Source organism: Mobula hypostoma, chromosome 1 (assembly GCF_963921235.1).
Source record: "Mobula hypostoma chromosome 1, sMobHyp1.1, whole genome shotgun sequence".
NCBI classification, from domain to species: domain Eukaryota; kingdom Metazoa; phylum Chordata; class Chondrichthyes; order Myliobatiformes; family Myliobatidae; genus Mobula; species Mobula hypostoma.
In genome coordinates this window covers 213,119,627-213,142,608 of record NC_086097.1, presented here as the reverse complement: position 1 = coordinate 213,142,608, position 22,982 = coordinate 213,119,627, and the positions used below count along the sequence as shown (strand labels likewise).

Genomic DNA, 22,982 nt, shown 5'->3' with positions numbered 1-22,982 from the left:
TTAAATGTGTAATCATAAATATATGTTGGTCTAGTATATAGAAGTTTATTTATGTATTTGCAAACCTTTGCAATCTAGGAGCTTTGCTTTATAGGAGCCATGGCTGGGAGTGAAGATCTCTGGGGTTGCCTGTGAGTTCTTGTAAAGTTTTATGGTGGGTGACAAACGAACATAAGGTGCATTACTACTGAGTTGGCGTGTGGAGCAAAGAGACAGAAAGTATATCTACTAAATCTCCCCCCAAAAGACTCAAATAGTATCAAAAAGTCTAATGCTTTTCAGAAAAGCAAATACTCTTATATTCATTACGATAACAGTGATATTCTAACAAACTTTCCATGTTAAACTGAGTCTGTCTTAAAGATCTTAATTTAGCAATTAGATGTTTCCTTTGCACCTCATAGGAACTGTATTCAAATAGTATATGCTGCACTGTTTGTTGACAAGTCCACAAATACCCGGATCATGCATCTTAATTCTGAACAAGGAATTATTCAATCGAGTAAGTCAAGTTTGTTGTCATTTAACTATATACATGTATATAACGATATAATGTATATAGAAACAAGACAAGATTTCTTTGAACCAGGGTATAAAACACGGTAGTACACATAACACATGCTAACTCATGAAGGTAAGGATAAAATCTACAGATGAATCACACATAAATAACAAACTAAAGTGCATTAATCTTAAATATTGTACTGGAACAGTTTAACCATGACACTTCAAGTACGATGTGTTAGGGAAGGCACATGACCTGTGGGAAGAAACTGTTTCTCATCCTGACCATTGTTGTTTTTATGCATTGTAATGTGCTGCCGGATGGTAGAAAGTCAAAGAGGATGTTGGATGGGTGTAGTATGTCCAATATGTAAACACATTAAGTATAACTTCTTCCCTCCTTTTCCACCTCCCAGCTGAGTTCCCGCCGACCTCTGAATTTTATATAAATGACATCCTTTCTTTTCTTTATCAGAACTTCATTCCCACAGTGCTTGAATAGACTTTTAAATTATGGCCTTCATCTACCCCTTATGCAAAGGCACTACTACATTTATATCTTTAATTTTAAGTGATCGCTTGGCAAGAATGTCTGCCACATCATTTCCTTCAACACCAGCTGTTAAGTTTTCTAACTCCAAAACATTAAACTAAATAGAAGAAGAACAAGAGAGCCAGGAAAGAGAGTCTTACTTAAAGCCAGGTGAGCACCTATCACATGGTAGAGCCATTGTGTATGCAATTCAGCTATGCAATTCCCATAAGGAATTGTTTAAATGAAAAAGAATGCTTAATCGAACAATATATTTACAGTATTGCTGAAATATTAAATACACAAGACCAACATGGGCAGGAGGCCATTTGAAGTGTATACACAGGCCTAGACCCTGCAGCCTCAATAGATGCTGTCCAATCTTAATAAGAATGCTTGGCCCACAATTTGAAGTACCCATTTTAATAGATAATAAAACCGAGAACGAATCAGAGCACAGAACTACATAGTCAATGCATACTTCTTTGACTCATTTCACGGCTAAAATGATAGCAACTATTTCAGGCTTGAATACTGATACTTTGTCTGATAATCATTTCTAAATAGTCACCTGAAATTTTGGAACATAAGCAGAAGCACTTGTATGACCTGTCACTGGGTCTTTTCAACCATTTGTGTAGAAAGAAGGAATCCGTAATATCTGATGTGCATATACTGCTGGACTTCCTGTGCCACTGATAAACACACACTCTGCATTTTGATCTTTACCTGAAGGCCCAAGTTAACCACAGGCAAAGAGAAAAACCATGGAGGACTGACAGAAAGGGGATACACTGGGACCTCAATTCACATTGTACAACCCAAGATTTTGTGCCTGTTCATTTCCCATCCACCCAAAACTGAAGGCCTTATAAGTACCGTGCTCTCAGCACACAACTAATGTTGCTAATGTTGGGTGACCAGCTTTGTCCTCTTATGTTAACCCGATAAACCATTGCTAACTGTGGCATGCCTAGTTTGCTTCTGAGTTTCACTCTACAGGAATTTAAAATTGGCACCTTGCTAATTATTGTTAACATTTGTTTGGCTAATTAACAGTAGCCAATAAAAAAGGTAGGGTCAAGTGGAACAGATCTCTTGGAGTGGCTAGTGTGAGTGAACCAGTGTAGGCGTGAGGAGCTGAGGTTTAGGCTGAGGGCTTCAGTGTGAGGAGGCTGAGTAAGGCCCAGCTGTTTGGAATTGGAGTGGATCTTTTAGCAGGCATCAGTGATGAGGCACAGGTATGAATAAATAAGGTTTTATTTCCCTGTTGATCTTTAGTACTTGATTTAGAGTAGTTAGGGTGCCAGTCAGGGCAGTGGCATGCTCCTCCTGTAAGACAACAGAAAGATTGGGAACCTCGTGGTCTCCCTGCTGTGGTAAATGCGCATGGTTGTAGTTTTTGACAGACTGAGTCAAGGAACTGGAGCAGGAGTTGGATGTTTTTGGAATCATCTGGAAAGCTGAGTGCTTCACAGATGAGGCTTTCACTGAGGCGGTCACACCTAAGGAATAGACTTCAGGTAAGTAGGAGACCATCAGGAAAAAAAGTGTCGTAGGCACTAAGTGCAGGGCTTGCCTACGGCCTTTCCTCTCACTAACATGTCTACTTTGGATACTTTCAGGGGCTAGCAGCAGTAGTCAGGCCTCTGATACTGTGACTGGCTCTGAGGGAAAGGGTGCAGTCAGACAGGGTGATAGAAAACTCAGTAGTGAGATGGACAGATAGGAGATTCAGTGGTTGCGAGGTGGTGTGCTGCGTCTTGAGTACCAGGGTCAACGATATCTCTGAGCAGCTGCAGAATATTCATGAGCAGGAGGTTTAAAAATCAGAGGTCATTGTACATCTTGGTACAAATGAGATGGATAGAAGAAGTGATGTAGTTCTGCAGAGTGAGTATAGGGAATTGGGTAAGAAGTTGATAACTAGAAGACCGCTGAAACGTCTCAACCCAAGCAAGGCTGCAGGACCGGATGGTGTCAGTACCAGGGTGCTCAAAGACTGTGCCCCTCAGCTATGTGGAGTACTTCTCCATGTATTCAACCTGAGCCTGAGGCTCCGGAGGGTTCCTGCACTGTGGAAAACGTCCTGCCTCGTCCCTGTGCCGAAGACGCCGCGCCCCAGCGGCCTCAATGGCTATAGACCGGTGGCATTGACCTCCCACATCATGAAGACCCTGGAGAGACTTGTTCTGGAGCTGCTCCGGCCTATGGTCAGGCCACACTTAGATCCCCTCCAGTTCGCCGACCAGCCCCGACTAGGAGTTGAAGATGCCATCGTCTACCTGCTGAACCGTGTCTGCGCCCACCTGGACAAGCCAGCGAGCACTGTGAGGGTCATGTTTTTTGACTTCTCCAGTGTGTTCAACACCATCCGCCCTGCTCTGCTGGGGGAGAAGCTGACAGCGATGCAGGTGGATGTTTTCCTGGTATCATGGATTCTTGATTACCTGACTGGCAGACCACAGTACGTGTGCTTGCAACACTGTGAGTCCGACAGAGTGATCTGCAGCACTGGGGCTCCACAGGGGACTGTCTTGTCTCCCTTTCTCTTCGCCATTTACACCTTGGACTTCAACTAGTACACAGAGTCTTGTCATCTTCAGAAGTTTTCTGATGACTCTGCCATAGTTGGATGCATCAGCAAGGGAGATGAGGTCGAGTACAGGGCGACGGTAGGAAACTTTGTCACATCGTGTGAGCAGAATTATCTGCAGCTCAATGTGAAAAAGACTAAGGAGCTGGTGGTAGACCGAAAGAGAGCTAAGGTACCGGTGACCCCTGTTTTCATCCAGGGGGTCAGTGTGGACATGGTGGAGGATTACAAATACCTGGGGATATGTATTGACAATAAACTGGACTGGTCAAAGAACACTGAGGCTGTCTACAAGAAGGGTCAGAGCTGTCTCTATTTCCTGAGGAGACTGAGGTCCTTTAACATCTGCCGGATGATGCTGAGGATGTTCTACGAGTCTGTAGTGGCCAGTGCTATCATGTTTGCTGTTGTGTGCTGAGGCAGCAGGCTGAGGGTAGCAGACACCAACAGAATCAACAAACTGATTGGTAAGGCCAGTGATGTCGTGGGGATGGAACTGGACTCTCTCACGGTGGTGTCTGAAAAGAGGATGCTGTCTAAGTTGCATGCCATCTTGGTCAATGTCTCCCATCCACTACATAATGTACTGGCTGGGCACAGGAGTACATTCAGCCAGCGACTCATTCCTCCAAAATGCAGCACAGAGTGTCATAGGAAGTCATTCCTGCCTGTGGCCATCAAACTTTACAACTCCTCCCTTGGAGGGTCAGACACCCTGTGCCGATAGGCTGGTCCTGGACTTATTTCATAATTTACTGGCATAATTTACATATTACTATTTAACTATTTATGGTTCTATTACTATTTATTATTTATGGTGCAACTGTAACGAAAACCAATTTCCCCCTGGGATCAATAAAGTATGACTATGACTATGACTAAGCAGGACCTCAAGGGTAGCTATCTGTTGTTTACTCCTGGTGTCGTGTGCTAGACAGGTCAGAAATAGAAGGATGGACTAGATGAATTTGTGTCTGGGGAGCTAATGCAGGGGGTTGAGATTCAGGTTTTTAAACGCTTAAGAGCTCTTCTGGGGTTTAGGTGGACTGTTCACTGCAGCTGCTCTACGGTGAGCTTACGCATGGCAGCCACAATCAGGGCCGCACCAAAAAAAGATTGAAAGACAATCTGAAATCGTACATCAAATGGGCAGACCTCCACCCTTGACAACTTGAGAAGTCCGCAGCCGACAGGGCTGTGTGACGCGCCCTGACCAGAAAAGCTGCATCTGACTTTGAGGATGACTGAAATCAGTGCCTTGCAGCAGCACGAGACAATAGACAATAGGTGCAGGAATAGGCCATTCGGCCCTTCGAGCCAGCACCGCCATTCACTGTGATCATGGCTGATCATCCACAATCAGTATCCAGTTCCTTCCTTATCCCCATAACCTTTTATTCCGTTATCTTTAAGAGCTCTATCCATCTCTTTCTTGAAAGCATCCAGAGACTTGGCCTCCGCTGCCTTCTGGGGCAGAGCATTCCACATATCCACCACTCTCTGAGTGAAACAGTTCTTTCTCTGAGTGAAAAAGTTTTTTCTCAACTCCGTTCTAAGTGGCTTACCCCTAATTCTTAAACTGTGGCCTCTGGTTCTGGACTCACCCATCAGCGGGAACATGCTTCCTGCCTCCAGCATGTCCAATCCCTTAATGATCTTATATGTTTCAATCAGATCCCCTCTCAGCCTTCTAAATTCCAGTGTATACAAGCCCAGTCGCTCCATTCGTTCAACATATGACAGTCCCGCCATCCCGGGAATTAACCTTGTGAACCTATGCTGCACTCGCTCAATAGCAAGAATGTCCTTCCTCAAATTTGGAGACCAAAACTGCACACAATACTCCAGGTGTGGTCTCACCAGGGTCCTGTACAGCTGCAGAAGGACCTCTTTGCTCCTATACACAATTCCCCTTGTTATGAAGGCCAGCATGCCATTAGCTTTCTTCACTGCCTGCTGTACCTGCATGCTTGAGACCAACGCCACAAAGCTGTGTATGCACCTGTTCTAACAACCGCCATTCTATGTCCAACCCGCAACCGCATGTGTGCTTCGGCCTTTGGCCTCCAAAGCCACATGTGTATCCACACAACACACATCAAAGTTGCTGGTGAACACAGCAGGCCAAACAGCATCTGTAGGAAGAGGTGCAGTCGACGTTTCAGGCCGAGACCCTTCGTCAGGACTGTATCCACAGATGACTGCACAATGTTCAGTCTTCCTCAGACCCCGAGAGATAACCACCACAAGAGGACATATGTTCACTTGAACCTGAGGGGAACCAATATCTTTGTAGGGAATGATGGGAGGGATTGGGGGGATGGGACTCTAATCAGGAGCAAGTCATGGGATCCTATTGCTGTCTGTAAGGAGTTTGTACGTTCTCCCTGTGACTGCTCTGGTTTCCTCCCTTAGTCCAGAGGGTTAGTAGGTTATAAATTGTCCCATTGTTAGCCTAGGGTTAAATGGGGGAGGCGGTGTTGCTGAGACGTGCAGCTCAAAGAGCTGGAAGGGCCTATTTGAGCAATAGCTTAATAACTGAAATGAATGAAACAGCAGCAAGTGAGGGCAAGTTTACTAATCTGAATTGCCTAGGCCACAGTATAGGCAGAAAGAGGTTTAACAGATGAACTCAGAGTATGAGTTAGTTCTGAGGACTGGGATGTAGAGCTCTAATGGAACCATGGTTGAGAGAAGAGCAGTACTGGCAGCTCAGTGTTCAAGTATACAAATGCTACAGATGTAACTGAGGTACAGATACGTGAAGAGTGGTTGTTCTTTTGATAAGGAAGGTCATAACAGCCGCACTCAAAAAGATTACTTTATGAGAAGTCATCCAGTGAAGCTACATAGGTAGAATCTGGAAACAAAAAGGGGAGAATCATTCTAATGGGGTTGTATTAAAGACCCCACAATAATCAAAGTAAACTGCAGCAGGTGTGTAGAGAAGTTGCTCATTGTTGTAACAATATTAGGATTGTATTAATGGGACATTTTAATTTCCTGGCACTGACTGGATCACCTAGAGCGTTAAGGACAGAATGAAATTTGTGAAATATGTCCAGTACAATTTCCTATAGTGGACCCTTCTCAAGAGGGTACAACACTGGACCTTCTGTTGGGTAACTGAAGTTGTAGTTAGAGAGCACTTTGGCTCTAGTAACCATAATTCATTACTTTTAAGATAGTGATAGAAAAGAATAGGACAGGTGCACAGGTTAGGGGTACTAAAATGGCACAGGGCTAATTTTGGTGGAATTAGGCATGATCTAGGAAAAATTGATAAGGCGTTGCCTGTTTGAAGGGAAATGAATGAATAGCAAGTGAAGGATTTTAAGAATGTGATATCAAGGGTCCAGGAGCAGAACACTTTTGTTAGGCTGAAGCATAAACCTGCAAGTTTAGGAAACCTTGGCTGATGAGAGATCTTGAGGCTGTGGTTAAGAAAAATGTAGGAAGTATACATTGGGTATAGGAGATTGGGGACAAATGAATCCCTTGACGACTATAAAAAGATAAAGAATACTCTTAGGAGGGAAATCAGGAGAGCAAAGGGGTTATGAGATGGATCTGGCAGGTAAGGTTAAGGAAAATCCCAAGGGGTTCCATAGTTATATTAAGAACAAAAGGGTAGCAAGGGAGAGAGCAGGTTCCTTTGGAGATCAGCATGGCTACCTATCTATGGCTTGAGCTACAGGAGATGGGTGGAATTTTAATGAATATTTCTTCTTCTTGTTTTCTGAGGAGAAAGTCAGATTTGCTCAAGAGATAAGGGAAGCAAGTGGTGATGTTTTGCAGGACATTCATATTGCCAGGGAGGAGCTACTTGCATTGAGGTGGATAAATCCCCGACTGTAGGCAAAGCAGCTTGGTTCATTGGGTGATTTTTTACTATTTCATTGAGTCTTAGTGTTTCCTCTTTGGAACTGTGTGGTTCCACCTCCACGCGATGCATCCTGGATGGCTTCATTTGGTGAATGGAACATTTTTAAAATAAGTTGGGTAATGCAGCCAAGACCTGCTTTTTTAAAGGGGAAAAAACTGGTGGGGGAACTTTTATGGGACTTGCTCACACCTGATGTCCTCAGACTTTGTGGGAGGGTAAAGAAGAAATTGCGGAGGCCATTATGGAGATATTTTCTTCATTGTTAGCCAATGCTGGAATTCCTGAAAACTGGAATGTGGCTAATGTTGTTTTCTTGTTTAAGGGTAACAAGAACATACCAGGGAACTACAAGGCTTCTAGCCTGGCATCAGTAGTGGGGATGTTGCTGGAAGTAATTCTGAGGGACAGGATAGTCTGATTGGAAGGAGACAGCATAGCTTTGTGCATGGAAGAGGTAAGCAAAAAGTTAGATATTGGGTAGGGTGTTGAATGTTGCTTGTTTGGACTTCAGTAAGGCCTTTGGCAAGATCTCGCATGGCATGCTCATCTGGAAGGTTGGCTCCTCTGGAATCCAGGGAGAGCTAGTTAGTGGATTCAAAATTGTTTCAGAGGTTGGAAGCAAAAGGTGGTGAAGCCTATTTCTCAGAATGGAGGCTGATGAAAAGTGGTGTGCTGTAGGGGCCAGTATTAGGACCCTTGTTATGTGTCATTTATATAAATAATTTGGACGTGAATGCAGAAGACATGATTAGTAAGTTTGCAGGTGCAAAATCAATAAGTATCTGGAGCCTTGCCCCACAACCTGTGTCTAGTTCTACCACGAAGCGAGACTGGAACCTTGCTGTGTCAAGATATGGAACTGTCTATCGTTGAGTTGGAACTGTCTCTGTGTCCATGCCTTCACTAGGTAGGTCTGGCCGTTTGTCGCTGCCTAGTGTTAGGAACCATTTCTGTGTCCACACCTGTGCTAGGTAGGTCCGGCCATTTGCCGCTACCTATTGTTGGGACCCGTCTCGTCGTGTTCAGCATTCTGTGTAGAGCTCTGGCCCCTAGTCCTGTTCCCAAGGAGGGGTCCTGGCTCTGTGTTCCATGCCCCTGTGTTCCTGTCTGTCAAGTCCAAGGCTCTGTGTTCCCCTGCTCTAGACCAAGGCTCTGTTTTCTTGTCCTCCCCAAGACCAAGGCTCTGTGCTCTGTGTTCCTGTCGTTCCAAGGCCAAGGTTCCGAAGTTCCTGTCATCCCAAGTCTAAGGCTCAGCTGTTCTTGAGTTCCAAGTCAAGGCTTCATGTTCTGGTCCTGTCCATGTGCTTCGTCCTCTGCTGGAGTTCCCTTGTCTTGCCCAGGAGTCTCTCGTTCTGTCCTGTAGCCTCGCCTAGTCCTGTGTCCCAAGACCACGTCATGTGTTCGCCTAGTTCTGGAGCCTGCGCCCGAGTCAAGACCCAGGTTCTGGGTCCTTGTCTAGTCTCTGGCTCGGAGTCCGAACACAAGCCATGAAGAACCTAAGCCATGTCCAGTCCTGTAGCCATGTGATGTCCTCGCCTAGTTCCGGGCTCCGAGCCCGAGTCAAGTCCCAGGTTCTGGGTCCTTGTCCAGTCTCCGGCTCGGAGTCCAAGCCCAGGCTCCTAGTTCCCAGTTCCTTGTCCTGGTCCTGCTTGCCTAGCCAATGTCCTAGCCCATGTCTGTGTTCTTGTCCCAGCTCTCTAGTCAAGTCTTGTTCCTAGTACTTCAGTATCTGTGCCTTGCATTTGGGTTCGCCATCAACGCCCACCTTATGACAATTGTAAATTACGAGTATCTTGTCAGTTAGGGAAGTGGGTTGAGAGTGGCAAATGGGTTTCAATACAGACAAGTGTGAGGTGATGCATTTCGAAAGTCAAACCAGCATAGGACTTTCACTATGAATTGTAGGGCACCAGGGAGTGTCAAGGAACAGAAGGACCTAAAAGTACAAGTGTATAGCTCATTGAAAGCTACATCATGGGTAGACTGGTGAGAAAGCTAACAGGCTGGCCTTTAGTTATGGATTGAGTATAAGAGTTAGGATATTATGTGGCAGTTGTACAAGTCATTGGTGAGGCTGCACTTGGAATTACTGTATATAGTTTTGGTCACCCTGTTGCAGGAAAGACGTGGTTAAACTGGAAAGGGTGTAGAAAAGATTTGAGGATGTTGCCAGGACTGGAGGGCCTGAGTAGTGGGGAGAGATTGATGAGGACTTGGTCTTTATTTCTGTGAACATAGAATTAGTGATGTGCTTATAGATGTTTGTAAAATCATGAAAGGCAGAGATAAGGTGGTTGGTAACAGTCTTTTCTCCACGGCAGGTGAGTCCAAAACTAAGGGGCATAGATTTGCGGTGAGATGGGAAATATTTAAAAGGGATCTGAGGGCATATTTTTCATACAGAGGGTTGAGTATATAGGAGGGATTACCAGTGGAAGTGGTTGAGGCTAGGACAGTAACATAACTTGGATAGATGGATGGAGGGACAGGACGTAGAGAGATGGTCCAAATGCAAGAAAATTGGGAGTAGATGGATAGGCACCATAGTATGTGTGGATTGGTAGTGCTGGTAGGGCCGGTGGACCTGTATCCATGCTGTATCGTTCTATGATTCCTAGGCACGTTTGCTGCATTAAGATGTGATTGTCTTTAAGTTGGTGTTCAGTATACTTCTGTTTTTGCAATGTTTACTTTCTGAAGCATTGTGAATAAATAGACCTTAAAAAAAATCTTTAATCACAAACAAAGTTCTTCACTTGTAGCATTAGCGACACTTCAGATTTTCATCTATGGCTAAGTTACATGTTCTTTTTATGTAGAACGGAAATTGTAGGTTCTTTTTGACTTGTGCAGACCTATGGGGGTGCTGGTTTTAGAAAGCAGATTATTAATATCACATTTCCGTATTGCAGAAAATGAATAAAATATTTAATTTTCCATTGGGGAAGTTTATTCAATAGAATTTTATAGTATTTTGTCATTTGATGAAAATGTAGCTGCAAACATTTTGATTTTACAGTGTAAAGAAAACAATATTAGAAGTATGAAGGAGGAACGCACATAAAATGCTGGAGCAACTCAGCAGGGCAGGCAGCACCTATGGAAAAGAGTATAGACGATGTTTCGGGCCAAGACCCTTCATCAGGACCGGAGAAAAAGATGAGGAGTCAGAGTAAGAAAGTGGGGAGAATGGAGGAAGAACCACAAGATGATAGGTGAAATGGTGGGGGGGGGGAGAGGGGTGAAATAAAGAGCTGGGAATGTGATTGGTAAAAGGGATACAGGCTGGAGAAGGGGGAATCTGATAGAAGACTAAGGAACAAAGCAGAGGTGGAGGAGCACCAGAGGGAGGGAGTTGATAGGCTGGTAAGGAGATGAGGTGAGAGGGAAATGGGAATGGGGAAAGGTGGGGGAGAAATTACCAGAAGTTAGAGAAGTCGATGTTCATGCCATCAGGTCGGAGGCTACCCAGAGAGAATATAAGGTGTTGCTCCTCCAACCTGAGCGTGGCCTCATTGCAGCAGTAGAGGAGGCCATGTCAGAATGGGAACGGGAAGTGGAATTAAAATGGGTGGCCACTGGGAGATCCCTCTTTTTCTGGCGGATGGAGTGTAGGTGCTTGGCAAAGCGGTGTCCCAATCTGCGTTGAGTCTCACTGATATACAGGAAGCTACACTAGGAGCACTGGATTCAGTAGATGACCCCCACTGACCCACAGGTGAAGTGTCACCTCACCTGGAAGGACTGTTTGAGTTCCTGGATGGTAGTGAGGTAGGAGGTGTAGGGGCAGGTGAGGCACTTGTTCTGTTTGCAAGGATAAGTGTCAGGAGGGATGAATAGACAAGGGAGTCATGTAGGAAGTGATCCTTGTGGAAAACAGAAAGCAGATGGAGGGGCAGGAGGAAGGAAATGTGTGCTTGGTAGGATCCTGCTAGAGATGGGGGAGGTTATGGAGAATTTTGTGCTAGATGGAGAGGTTAGTGGGATGGTAGGTGAGGACAAGAGAAACCCTTTCCCTGGTGGGGTGGTGGGAGGATGAGGTGAGAGCAGACATGTGTGAAATGGAAGAGATGCGGTTGAAGGCAGTGTTGGTGGTGGAGGAAGAGAAGCCGCATTCTTTGAAAAAGGAGGACATCTCCTTTGTTCTGGAATGAAAAGCCTCGTTCTGAGAGCAGATGTGGAGAGGGAGGAATGGAGAGAAAGGGATGGTGTTTTTACATTGTAATTGGGTGGGAAGAAGTATAGTCCGGATAGCTCTGAGAGCTAGTGAGTTAATAATTGACAGCAGTAGATATGCTGTCTCCAGAGATAGACAGACAGATCGAGAAAGTGGAGGGAGGTGTTAGAAATGGATCAGATAAATCTGAGTTGGAGGAAAAGTTGATGAAGTTGAGCCCTGCATGGGTGCAGGAAGTAGCACTGACACACTCATTGATGTAGTGTAGGAAAAGGTGGGGGAGTGATACGAGTGTAGGCTTAGAACGTAGATTGTTTCACGTAGCTGACAAATAGTCAGACGTAGCTAGGATTCATGTGAGTGCTCATGTCTACACCTTTTTGTTTGAATGGAGTAGGAGGAGCCGAAGAAGAAATTATTAAGGGTGAGAATGTTCCACAAGTCGAAGGACAATGGTGGTGGACACCTCCCTCCCCTTTCTAGATCTGTTTCTATCTCTGGAGACAGCTTATCTACTGCTGTCTATTATAAACCCATTGACTCTCACAGCTAACAACAGGAATTCTGCAGATGCTGGAAATTCAAGCAACACACATCAAAGTTGCTGGTGAACGCAGCAGGCCAAGCAGCATCTATAGGAAGAGGTGCAGTCGACGTTTCAGGCCGAGACCCTTCGTCAGGACTCTCACAGCTACCTGGACTATATCTCTTCCCACTCAGTAAAAATCCTTTCCCTTTTCTTTGTTCCTTGGCCTTCTGTCTCTGGGAGATTCCCTCTTCTCCAGCTCTATCCTCTTCACCAATCAACTTCCCAGCTCTTTACTTCTCCCCTGTCGGCTTCATCTACCACCTTGCGGTTCTTCCTTCCCTCGCCACTTTCTTACCCTGACCGCTCATCTCTTTTTTTCTCAGTTCTGCTGAAGGGTCTCGGCCCAAAACGTCAACTGTAGTCTTTTCCATAGATGCTGCCTGGCCTGCTGAGTTCCTCCAGCATTTTGTGTGAGCAGTTTGGATTTCCAGCATCTGCAGATTTTCTCTTGTTTGTGATTAGAAATAGGAAGATGGAGATTATAATTTTATAGCTGAACAAAGCATATGACATAGGGTTTTTCAGACTGAAAGGTTAATCTTCGCTGTTTAAACATTTCCAGATTCAGAGCTTGTGCATTGTGTCTTGAAATAGGGTTTCTATGCTGCAGCCACTCCATTTGAACTACCTCAGTGTGCATGAATTGTTTAGATTGGAGAGGAAACTTGAAATATTTTTCATTTATTCTTTTGGTGGTGTTTGAGAATTACTGGCCTGGAGGAACAGTAATATATTTCAAAGTCTAGTTTGTGTGTGACTGAAGAAAACAAGGTGATGGTGTTCCTGTGCACCTGCTACCCTTGTGCCTTTAGAAGTTTGAGATTGTATTCATTCTACTAGTTTTAAAATGGCAATGGAAAAGAGAACACTGGTCCACAAATTAAAATCCTAAATTGAGCACAAGGCAAATTTCAAAAGCATTGGGTAGAACCTTACAAAGGTTGAAATGTACTAGGTTAACTTTTTCTGCAGATGTATTGATTGGACTCCTTTCATCTTGTCCTATTCTATTTGCTTCATGTGGAGAATGGACTGGTTTCCACACCCTGAACTGATTAGTGCATTAATTTGTGTGTGCATCTGGGGGTAGTGGGGTGGTTATAAATTTTATTCAACTGCTATAGTTTGAGTTTAGCCCAGTCAACCAATTAAAATTAGCATCTAGTATTTTCTGTAAAAATCCTGATGTTGGTCATGGGATTCAAGTTTGCATATTGGCTTCTTGCCTGGAATTGACAGGTGTTTCAGTCTTATTATTTCCATGATGCACCTTGGCTGATGAGCCAAGTAACATCCTTAAAATGCCGTGGGTTCTCCTTTAACCTTCTCTCAATCTACTCTTCCATGGCTGAAGGCTCTTGATCACTGAACTCCAAAGTGCTGAGATCCTAGGGTTCCATGGATTGAGAGCCCACAGAAGCTTAGAATGACAGAAGGAGCAGACCACCTTGCAAAATACTCACTTGGCTATGCTGCCCAGAATGATATAAGAATGGTATCAAGTTATCTTTGATTCTGATGGTCTTTATAGAAGAATAGCTTGTAAATGGCTAATTAGTTTGTGCATCTCTTCAGATTTTGGACAAAGAATTTTGCAGCTTCTGACTCTAACCCTTGCTTTTTTGGCTGTCTTGTGAATGATCATACATATTTCTTCAAATTTAAATTACGTAGAAAGGTCTTCATCACTGAGTGCTGGGTCCTGCCTTTGGGCACTAGGCTGTAGAACTGATGTCTGAGCTTTGATGTTTCTTCCCCCACCTTTCATCAACTCATTTGCATCAGTTGCACATTGATTATAACCTTGGACCTCGTCCTATTTTCTTGACTATTCCCATTCATCTTTAGCTTATGTGTTCTAATAAATTGTGCACAAGCAGGCTAACTTATTTCATCAAGACCCACATTCAACAAGTCAGAAAAACAGCTTCTTCCCATTTGTCATCATATTTTTGAATGATCCATGAACACAGCCTCATTATTCTATATTTTTGAGCTGTTTGTTTATTTTGAGATTCATAGTAATTTTGTCTTTGCACCATGCTATTGCTGCAAAACAACAAATTTTGCATGTGTATGTTAGTGATAGTAAATGTGATTCTGAAAGGGCATTCAGAGTTTGGATGTAAAGCAGCTCCATCTAGTGTTGGAACAACTGAAAGAAAGCATAATAACCTGCTTCAGACAGTTTTAAGTCATTTCATGGAATCGACAATGATTTGCTTCTGCTGCAGTCATTATGGCATTTGAGGTAACTGATGATATTGTAGAAACTGCAGATAAGCCCACTGCTCAGCAGGAGGCATTTTATGGGCCAGGTGGATGGAAGTTTGTGAAATAGAGCTCGCTCTTACCATCCGGTAGGAGGTACAGAAGCTTGAAGGCACACACTCAGTGATTCAGGAACAGCTGCTTCCCCTCTGCCATCCGATTCCTAAATGGATATTGAACCCTTGGATACTACCTCACTTTTTTATCTATAGTAATTTCTGTTTTTTTGCACAATTTTTAATCTATTCAATATATGTAGACTGTATAAAGTATACAGAATAAGATTTACTTATTTTGTCGTCGTGGCTATCCCTCGAGGTTGAAGATGATGGTCTTCGTTCTGTACAGAGCGAAGAGGCCTGTGCATGTATTTGTTTATGTGTACTTGATGTTGCACTCCAAGAAGCACACGATACTTCACAAATCAACCAACTGATTCCAATGGCATGGAAACCATGACGATTGGAGCTGATGGATTTGTTGCAGCCTTCATCTGCCTTCACAGCCGTTGAGTTTGAAGTAACTTCTTCCGCCTGTTCCATCGTTGAGGTCTTGGTTGGATTGTTCTTTGTCAGGGACCTCACCCTCGACCTTACCGCCATGGGTGACCCTACCAGGAGCATAGCTCCAGACAGCATTGCTCTCGGGATCACAGGGCCACACAAGCTTCTCTACCATGACAAGGTGACAATCCACGGAGAAGATTTATTTATTTATTATTATTATTTTTCTTCTATAGTTTGTATTGTATTGAACTGCTGCTGATAAGTTAACAAATTTCACATCACATGCCGGTGATAATGAACCTGATTCTGATTCTTTTGCCATTTTGGCTTTTGTGCCCTGTATGTTTGGACTTTAGTTTGATAATATCATCCCAAATGCTTGTTTTACTCTGAGTGCTCATGGGTCAGTAATTCTGAGGAGTCACTGGGGATGTTGCATGTTTTCTATGAAAACTGGAGAATATCCTTGAATCCTTTTTGCTCTGCCTGAACGGTAATTACATCCTTAGACAGGGGCTGGAATAGGATCCGATTCAAGAAGAGTTTTGTGGCGTGTCAGAAAACTGACTGAGACTGGACCTCAGTGGTTGAGATTTTAGCCTGGGAGAAGAATCAGTTTGCTTGTTCTTCCATTAAATTTGGAGGATTTTACAGCACTTGTCGAGGACCTTGTGCACCTGGTGGACCTTTGTCTTCGTAGGCTAGGATTTCATTATCCCACCCCTACCGAGCTCCTATTTAGCTTTTGTTGGATGGTGTCCTCATTTTCACAGTCCCATCACTTTCTCTGGAACAATTCTTAGCCTGGATATCAACATCTTTGTCTGATCTCAATCAAGAAGTTCTGATGTTTCCTTGCACCCAATGATGCAGTCCTGTCACTCATCGTTCTGGGAAGAATATCTTAAATTGCCATTTACTGTACTGTGTTATCTGGTTGAGGAAACAATACTGGCTTTTCTACAGTGGCCTGCAACTGAACTGTTCATTTGGCCCTAATGATGTTATCTGCATCTAGATTGCATGCTTTATGAAATAACCTGTTCTGCATGCTGCCAGATCTGATATGTAGCCTGTTCTGGCAGATCTGTTGAACTTGTTGATAATTGCTGTATGGCTGTCATCTTAAAGTGTCACTCTATTTTGTCCCTGTGGCAGTACTCTTGAGCCGGTCTTAGTAGGATCCTTCTCCATTACTGCTGTGTCCAGCAACATGATCACATAATTTGGTTCTAGATGACTAGATTTTAGAAAGTGGGGTTGAGGAGCAATCATATTTTAAATAGTAATGACTTTGGAGGATGCTGATTAATGAAACAAAAGTTAAGAATCATGGAACTAAGTCCGTAAGGTAATTAATATTATATTAATAAAAGTTTAACTTATTCTTTTTTAAATTTATACCTCCTGCTAATAGCATTTTTAGAGTTCCCTTCCATTATGTTTGTCACATTGTTTGTCAGATCAACTGGCCTAAAATTGCATACGTTTTAATAACCTTAACAGATCTTTCTTTTGAAGTTGATGTGCAAGCAGTCCTGCTGTATTGCTCTATGTTTACTTGTACAATCATTGAAGAATCTTTATGCATCTGTGTTTGACTTCCAGTGACAGCTGCTGTGTTAACAGAAGTTTTGTTTAATTTCCAAAAGCAAACAACACCAAAACCACATTGCAGTCTGTTCTTTCTGGAACATATACTGTTAACAAACCTTGTTGGAAATATTTGCTTGCATAATGCTCAGATTTTAGAATAAAACATGTAGGCACGGTACTGGATACCATATGGTTAATTGTCCTGAGTGGTTTTCTGGTGAATACAATTCAATTAAGTGTGCACCTCCAAAGTGCACTTTGAACCCTTCCCTGGGATTAGTGTATAATGCATGGATAAAAAGGAAAGCTGGATTTTGGAACATGCTATTACAGGGGAGAAAAGTGAAAGAGCCATTCTGATGACAGGATATTAACAATATGTAGGTCAGTTAATAATTTTTTGCTAGTGTGCAAATTGGGATTTCAGCAACATCCTTGGAAGCTCCAGTTCCAGATTTCTTTTAAGTAGTTTGCCAATGGGGAAAAATAGTAGGAAACTGGGGAAGAATTTTCCTTCATTAATTGATAGCTTCATTCTCTGCAGACATAGGCCATTTCAACCATGTGAACTGAAATACTCAGCCAGAGCAAAGAACTGATGGTCACTATTTTAGTGGAAAAACTAAAGCATTTCTAATTGGTAATTTCACGCATTTGGTCAGAAGGACCTTCTGTTAGGTTAACTAGCCATTGATTATGAAAACCAAGACCTTTGCACAATGTGCTGCTGCAATGAACCTGGATAATTGAATCTATAATATTGATGAATCTATTTAATTTTGTACTGATAAAGTCAGACTTATGAAGTTGTGGTAATGATTAAATGGGAACCATATTAAGCCATTACTACCTTTTAAACCAAAGAACCAATAACTTCATAACACTGGATAGGTAAAGTATATGATACAACAGAAATTCACCAAAACACTTATATTTAGAAATGTATCTTACTTTCCAATCTGAAGTGATGACCAATAAGACTACTTCATGAAGTATTGTATTAAGTTGCTATGATTTTTGCATCGCTAAATTTATACATTCTGATTTGAGTGCCTGATCTCAATTATATGCAGGCATTGCTTCTATATATCATCACGTCTTTGACAAAGCCTCAGAGAATGCATAGATGGGTGGAGTGCTGGCTTCCTGTACTGAAACAATGCCATGGTTCTGTGATGGACTCAAAAAAGATGAAATATTAAACTGATAATGCATGACTTGCTAAGTTTTGACCTTCACTTGGAGGTCAGTCCATTTATTTGCTTCAAGAGCATTCCTTTCTTGCATTCATAATCACTGCATGCTCTACATGCTGGGAAGGCTGAGAGTTTTAAATGTAATGAAACTTGCAATGTGGTTGAATGCTTTGTTCAGCTGAATTTAAATGAAATTATCTAACTAATTTGCATTTTCTTTTACACAAGTTGTTAAGAGGCACTTTTAGCTCCCAGTAACTTGGATATATATTACTATTCCTTCATTATTATCAATAGGCCAGTGTCCTGATTTTCGTTCCCCCTCTGGGGCAGGAGCACGACTTGCGGGAGCTTATAACATTACAAAGTAAAAGCTCACCTCAATCCAAGGATAATTAAAGCAGCACTACCCACATTTTGAATAGAAATGACAATCAATCTGATTTCAATTTTGGTTGCTGCTCCTCTTCCACAGCCAAAAATTGGCGCTGCAACTATAGTCACATCTGTTATGCAGGGTCCAGTTTTGAGAGCTTTTCATGGGTCACAAGAGACTGGATAAGGCTCACATTGGTCACAGACACCTAGAGAAAGGAAAAATTACTGCAGAAGTTTGTTTGCTGGTTGAAGAGAAACATTATTCTTTGTAACATATAGGTTACTCAAAAGGTTTGATTTCATTTTGCCAATGAAGAGCCATACTTTGAGGGGGGCGGGTGAACAAATGAGATTTTTTTTTACATTTAAGTGTCTGTGTACATACAAAACATGTTTTATGGAAGCACCTTTTATATGTGGCTTTAACCTTCAGATGAATATATGCATAGAAATATTGCATTTGTTTGCACAATACTTTACCTCATTAACTTATCTCAAACTTAATATAATCAAAGAACCTGGGTACCAAAGAGTTTTCTATACACATGGACAAATGAATCGTCTAATGACACAATTTGAGTGCAGCATCATTTTCTGGTGGTTTCACGGAGAAAGTTGGTTGTACCATGATTGCCAACTTGAGGATGGGAAGGAAAATTGACGTTCTGAATGACATTTTAGCCCTTCCTTTGCTCTCCAAATCCCAGAAGAAAATATTCACAATTTAATTTTCACATCCTTGAGATATTCTAAAGTGGTTTGAGACTGAACTACTGAGCTGAATAGACTATGATACTTGGAACCCAAAGTAAAAGGTGATTGTGTGGAAAGACAGCTGTTTAGGAAACTTGCCAGGGCTGTTTTTTTCCTTTTTCAAGGTGTACAGAATCCTAGAACAATAGTCATGGTATGTATTTTACTTGGTCCTGTCTCTTAATTTAATCTAGAATGCGGATTAAATACTTGAGCCAATTCAAGAGTTTTATTTTCTATTTTTGCCCTGAAAAAGATGTGACCATTGTCCAAATTTGCCTGTTAATTTGTTCAATGTTCCATTGCACTGTAAACCTGTGGGTTGATTGAATTTATCTGGTTTAGACAAAAATTTAAGCTATTTCTTCTTCTTATTTGTTCTTGTGTGCTTAAAGTTTAAAAAAAATCAGTTGTTAGTATTCAGAAATAAAACGGTGCACCTACCTCATTTGATAATATTTTGTGCAATTTTGATTGGACCATATGATGCACAAACTCTGCTAAAGATACATATGCAGAGTATTGTTGCAAACCCAGTTGAATAGCCCAGATAAAAATTATTGAATAATTTGTACGACAAGAATTCTACAGTGGCAGACTCTGCTGATATATTAGAACTGTTTTCTTGTTATTCCATCTGTCTGCTCAGTTAAATGAACAGGGTGAGCCCTCCACTAAGGAATTTCTCAAGCATGAATGTGCCATTCTCTTTTAACAGGGTGAAGACAATGAGCCCACAGTATCCCACTATATGAGAAATGGATCTTTCTGAAGCTGCTGCTCCTTCAAAATACAAAGCATGTTTTGTGTTGCCTTCTATAATTAATGCAGTCTTGAAAAGCAGCTGTGGCAGTTGGCTTGTTCTCATAGTCCTGTTAAATATTTGCAAAAAAAGCTGATGCGCAAGAACAAGGGCCCATTTTTGGTGCCCAAAGCTTCATATAATTGTTTTTGTAGACTGGTTATGCATTTGGCTTTTGTAAATAGTTGTTTGTAAATGTGCAAAAATTCTGTAATGTATTTAATATCATTTAATGGTGATATACTTTACTGAAGCTCTTTATAAGCTTGACATGTGAGGTACTTGCTAGATCTTTGCTGCTTTCAGGCGTACAACTTTGGAATATAGTTACACTAACAGATAAGTTTGTTCGTGGACATACCAATGTGATTTAAGAGTTATCTGCATGAATGAATAAAACTGCACTGAGTGCAAGAAAAAATCAAACATTTCAGTACCCATTTGATTTTATTCTGTTTATTCTGCTTAATCATGAGCAGGTTATTTTAACATATTTGAACAACCTGTTATGTGATGTTTACTATGAATTGTACCTGGAGGGAAGAGCTATAATCTGTTTGTCATGTATATGATTTTAATTCTGGTAGCAGAAAGTCATATCACTTTGAACAAAGTAGTTTGAAACATCTTATTGAGCCATGATGCTCCTGAATATTCCCCTAATTCAGAAATTCCGAAATTGTCCTGCTTTACTCTGTGTGGGTGGGGAGAGTTGATTGAATACCTTGAATTTAAAGGCATGTCTTTTGAAGAGCATACTGTTGAACTGTATTAGTGGAGTAGAAATTTTCATGATTTCAGTGTAGTATAATTTAAATCGTATCTTTGAAATGGCAGAGGGGTTTCCAGATTATTTAAATGTTTGGCTTTAGCCGCATATACATAAACAACACTTAAGTATACTCTTTGTATCAAGGATAACCCTTTAATGTAACTTCACTTGAACCTGGCAGGAGATATAAATAAGAAGAAAAGTAAAGAAAAGCACTTAACAAAATTAGAACCAAATCACAAACCTTTGGTGACAATTATTCAAGAATAATGACAAAAGAAAATGTAGGAGCTGTTGCATTGATTTAATTGGTTGCATTGTTGTCAATCAAATATATTTCTTACATTTACTTATTCAGCCACTTATTGGATTGTGTAAAATATAAATTGGCATGTGTCTGGTGAATTGCTTTAAAACCATACCAAACAAGTTGAAGATCTCAACCAATTTATCTAAATTTGATTTCAGTGGAAACTCTTTGTTGGACTGGATGGGATAGTGTGTCAAATGTGTTCAGGAAAGTTTCCTTAATCAATATGTAGAGGTACCAACCAGAGAGTGCAAATCTAGATCTTCTTTTAGGGACTGAGACAGGGCAGGTGGCAGAAGTGTGTGTAGGATAACACTTTGTAACTCGTTATCATAATTCCATTAATTTCTAGATAATTATGGAGAAGGATAGGATTGGGCCTTGGGTTGAGATTCTAAGTTGGCGAAAGGCTAATTTTGATGGTATCAGAAAACATCTGGCAGCTGTGGATTGGGATATGTTGTTTTCTGGCAAAGGTGTGCTTAGTAAGTGAGAGTCTTTCAAAAATGAAATTTTGAGAGTAGATAGTTTTTATGTTCCTGTTAGACTAAAAGGCAAGGCAAACGAGTTTAAGGAACTTTGATTTTTGAGAGATTGCAAGGCTCTGGTTAAGAAGAAGGAGATGCATTGTAGCCATAGGCAGCAAGATACAAACAAGGCACTTGAGGAATATAAGAAATGCAAGAGAACACTTAAGAGGGAAATCAGGAGAGCTAAAAGAAGGCTAGAGGTTGCTTTGGCAGACAAAGTAAAAAAGAATCCGAAGGAACGCTATGCTAGAGATATTAGGAGCAAAAGGATAGCAAAGGGCAAAATCAGCATCCACTGAAATCAAATTTAGATAAATTGGTTGAGATCTTCAACTTGTTTGGTATGGTTTTAAAGTAATTCACCAGACACATGCCAATTTATATTTTACACAATCCAATAAGTGGCTGAATAAGTAAATGTAAGAAATATATTTGATTGACAACAATGCAACCAATTAAATCAATGCAACAGCTCCTACATTTTCTTTTGTCATTATTCTTGAATAATTGTCACCAAAGGTTTGTGATCTACTGAAAGATCAGCGTGCCCATCTAGGCATGGAGCTGAAAGAGATGGGAGAGGTCTTAAGTGCTTTTTTTTTTGGCATCTGTAGTAATGTGGGAGATGGATTCTCTCTATAGATCTGAGGTCATGGTCTATAGATTACAGAAGAGGAGGTGATTGAGGCAAATTAGGGTGCATAAATTCCCTTGATCAAATAAAAACCTTTGGACCTTTTGCGGGGCAAGTACAACAAGTACAGGGCAGTAGCCTAGGCAGTGGAATGTTCCTCCTATGAGATTTGAGATTTCAGGGTACCTGTGGTCTCTCTAATGACAACTACGGGAAGTGCACCAAACTTCAGCTCCTGACTGACAAGGTCAAGGAACTGGAGCTGAAGCTGGATGTACTCAGGACCAAACCGGAGGCTGAGAACATCATCGATGAGACTTTTGCTGAGGTAGTCACACCCAGAGTGTAGGCTTTAGTTAGTAGATGGGTGACCACCAGAAAAAGTATAGGGAGTAAACAGACAATGCAGGGCTTCCCTGAGGCCGTTCCCATCAGCAATAAGTACGCCCTTTTAAATACTGCTGCTGGTGGTTGGGGAGAGAGTTGACCTATCAGGACACAGCAACAGCAGCCACGCCAGTGGCACTGTGACCAGCTGTGAGGCTCAACAGGGAAGGGTAAAATCAGGCAGAGCGATAGTCATAGGAGCCTTGATAGGGAACTAAACAGTAGATTCTGTGGCTTCAGAAGAGAAGCCAGGATGGTGTGTTGCCTTCCAGGTGCTAGGGTGCAGGATGTCTCAGAGCAACTGCAGAGGATTCTCAAGAGGGAGGGTGTGCTGCCAGAGGCCGTGGTGCACATTGGCATCAATGACATGGGTAGAAAGGGGGAAGAGGTCCTGCGCAGTGAGTGGAGGGAGATAGGGAAGAGACTGAATAGTAGGATCTCCAAGGAAGTAATCACTGGATTACTTCCAGTATCACGTGATACTCAGGGCAAGAATAGGATAATAATACAGATGAATGAGTGGCTGAGGAAGCGGGGCAGGGTGCAGGGTTTCAGGTTTCTGG

At 42.0% G+C, this 22,982-nt stretch overlaps 1 protein-coding gene across 3 annotated transcripts in view; it reads left to right on the top strand.

Annotated features, from left to right (window-relative positions):
• ca8 (carbonic anhydrase VIII) overlaps positions 1-20,202 on the top strand; it is an 87,938-nt gene extending 67,736 nt beyond the window's left edge. For 2 of the 3 annotated variants that reach the window (XM_063064018.1, XM_063064027.1), the window contains one exon: positions 19,703-20,202. The gene's annotated coding sequence lies outside the window, so the exon portion shown is untranslated. Of the gene's footprint in view, positions 1-17,730; positions 17,852-19,702 lie in introns of those variants that run through there. The other variant, XM_063064037.1, reaches the window with a different exon arrangement.
• The last annotated feature ends 2,780 nt before the right edge of the window (positions 20,203-22,982 follow it).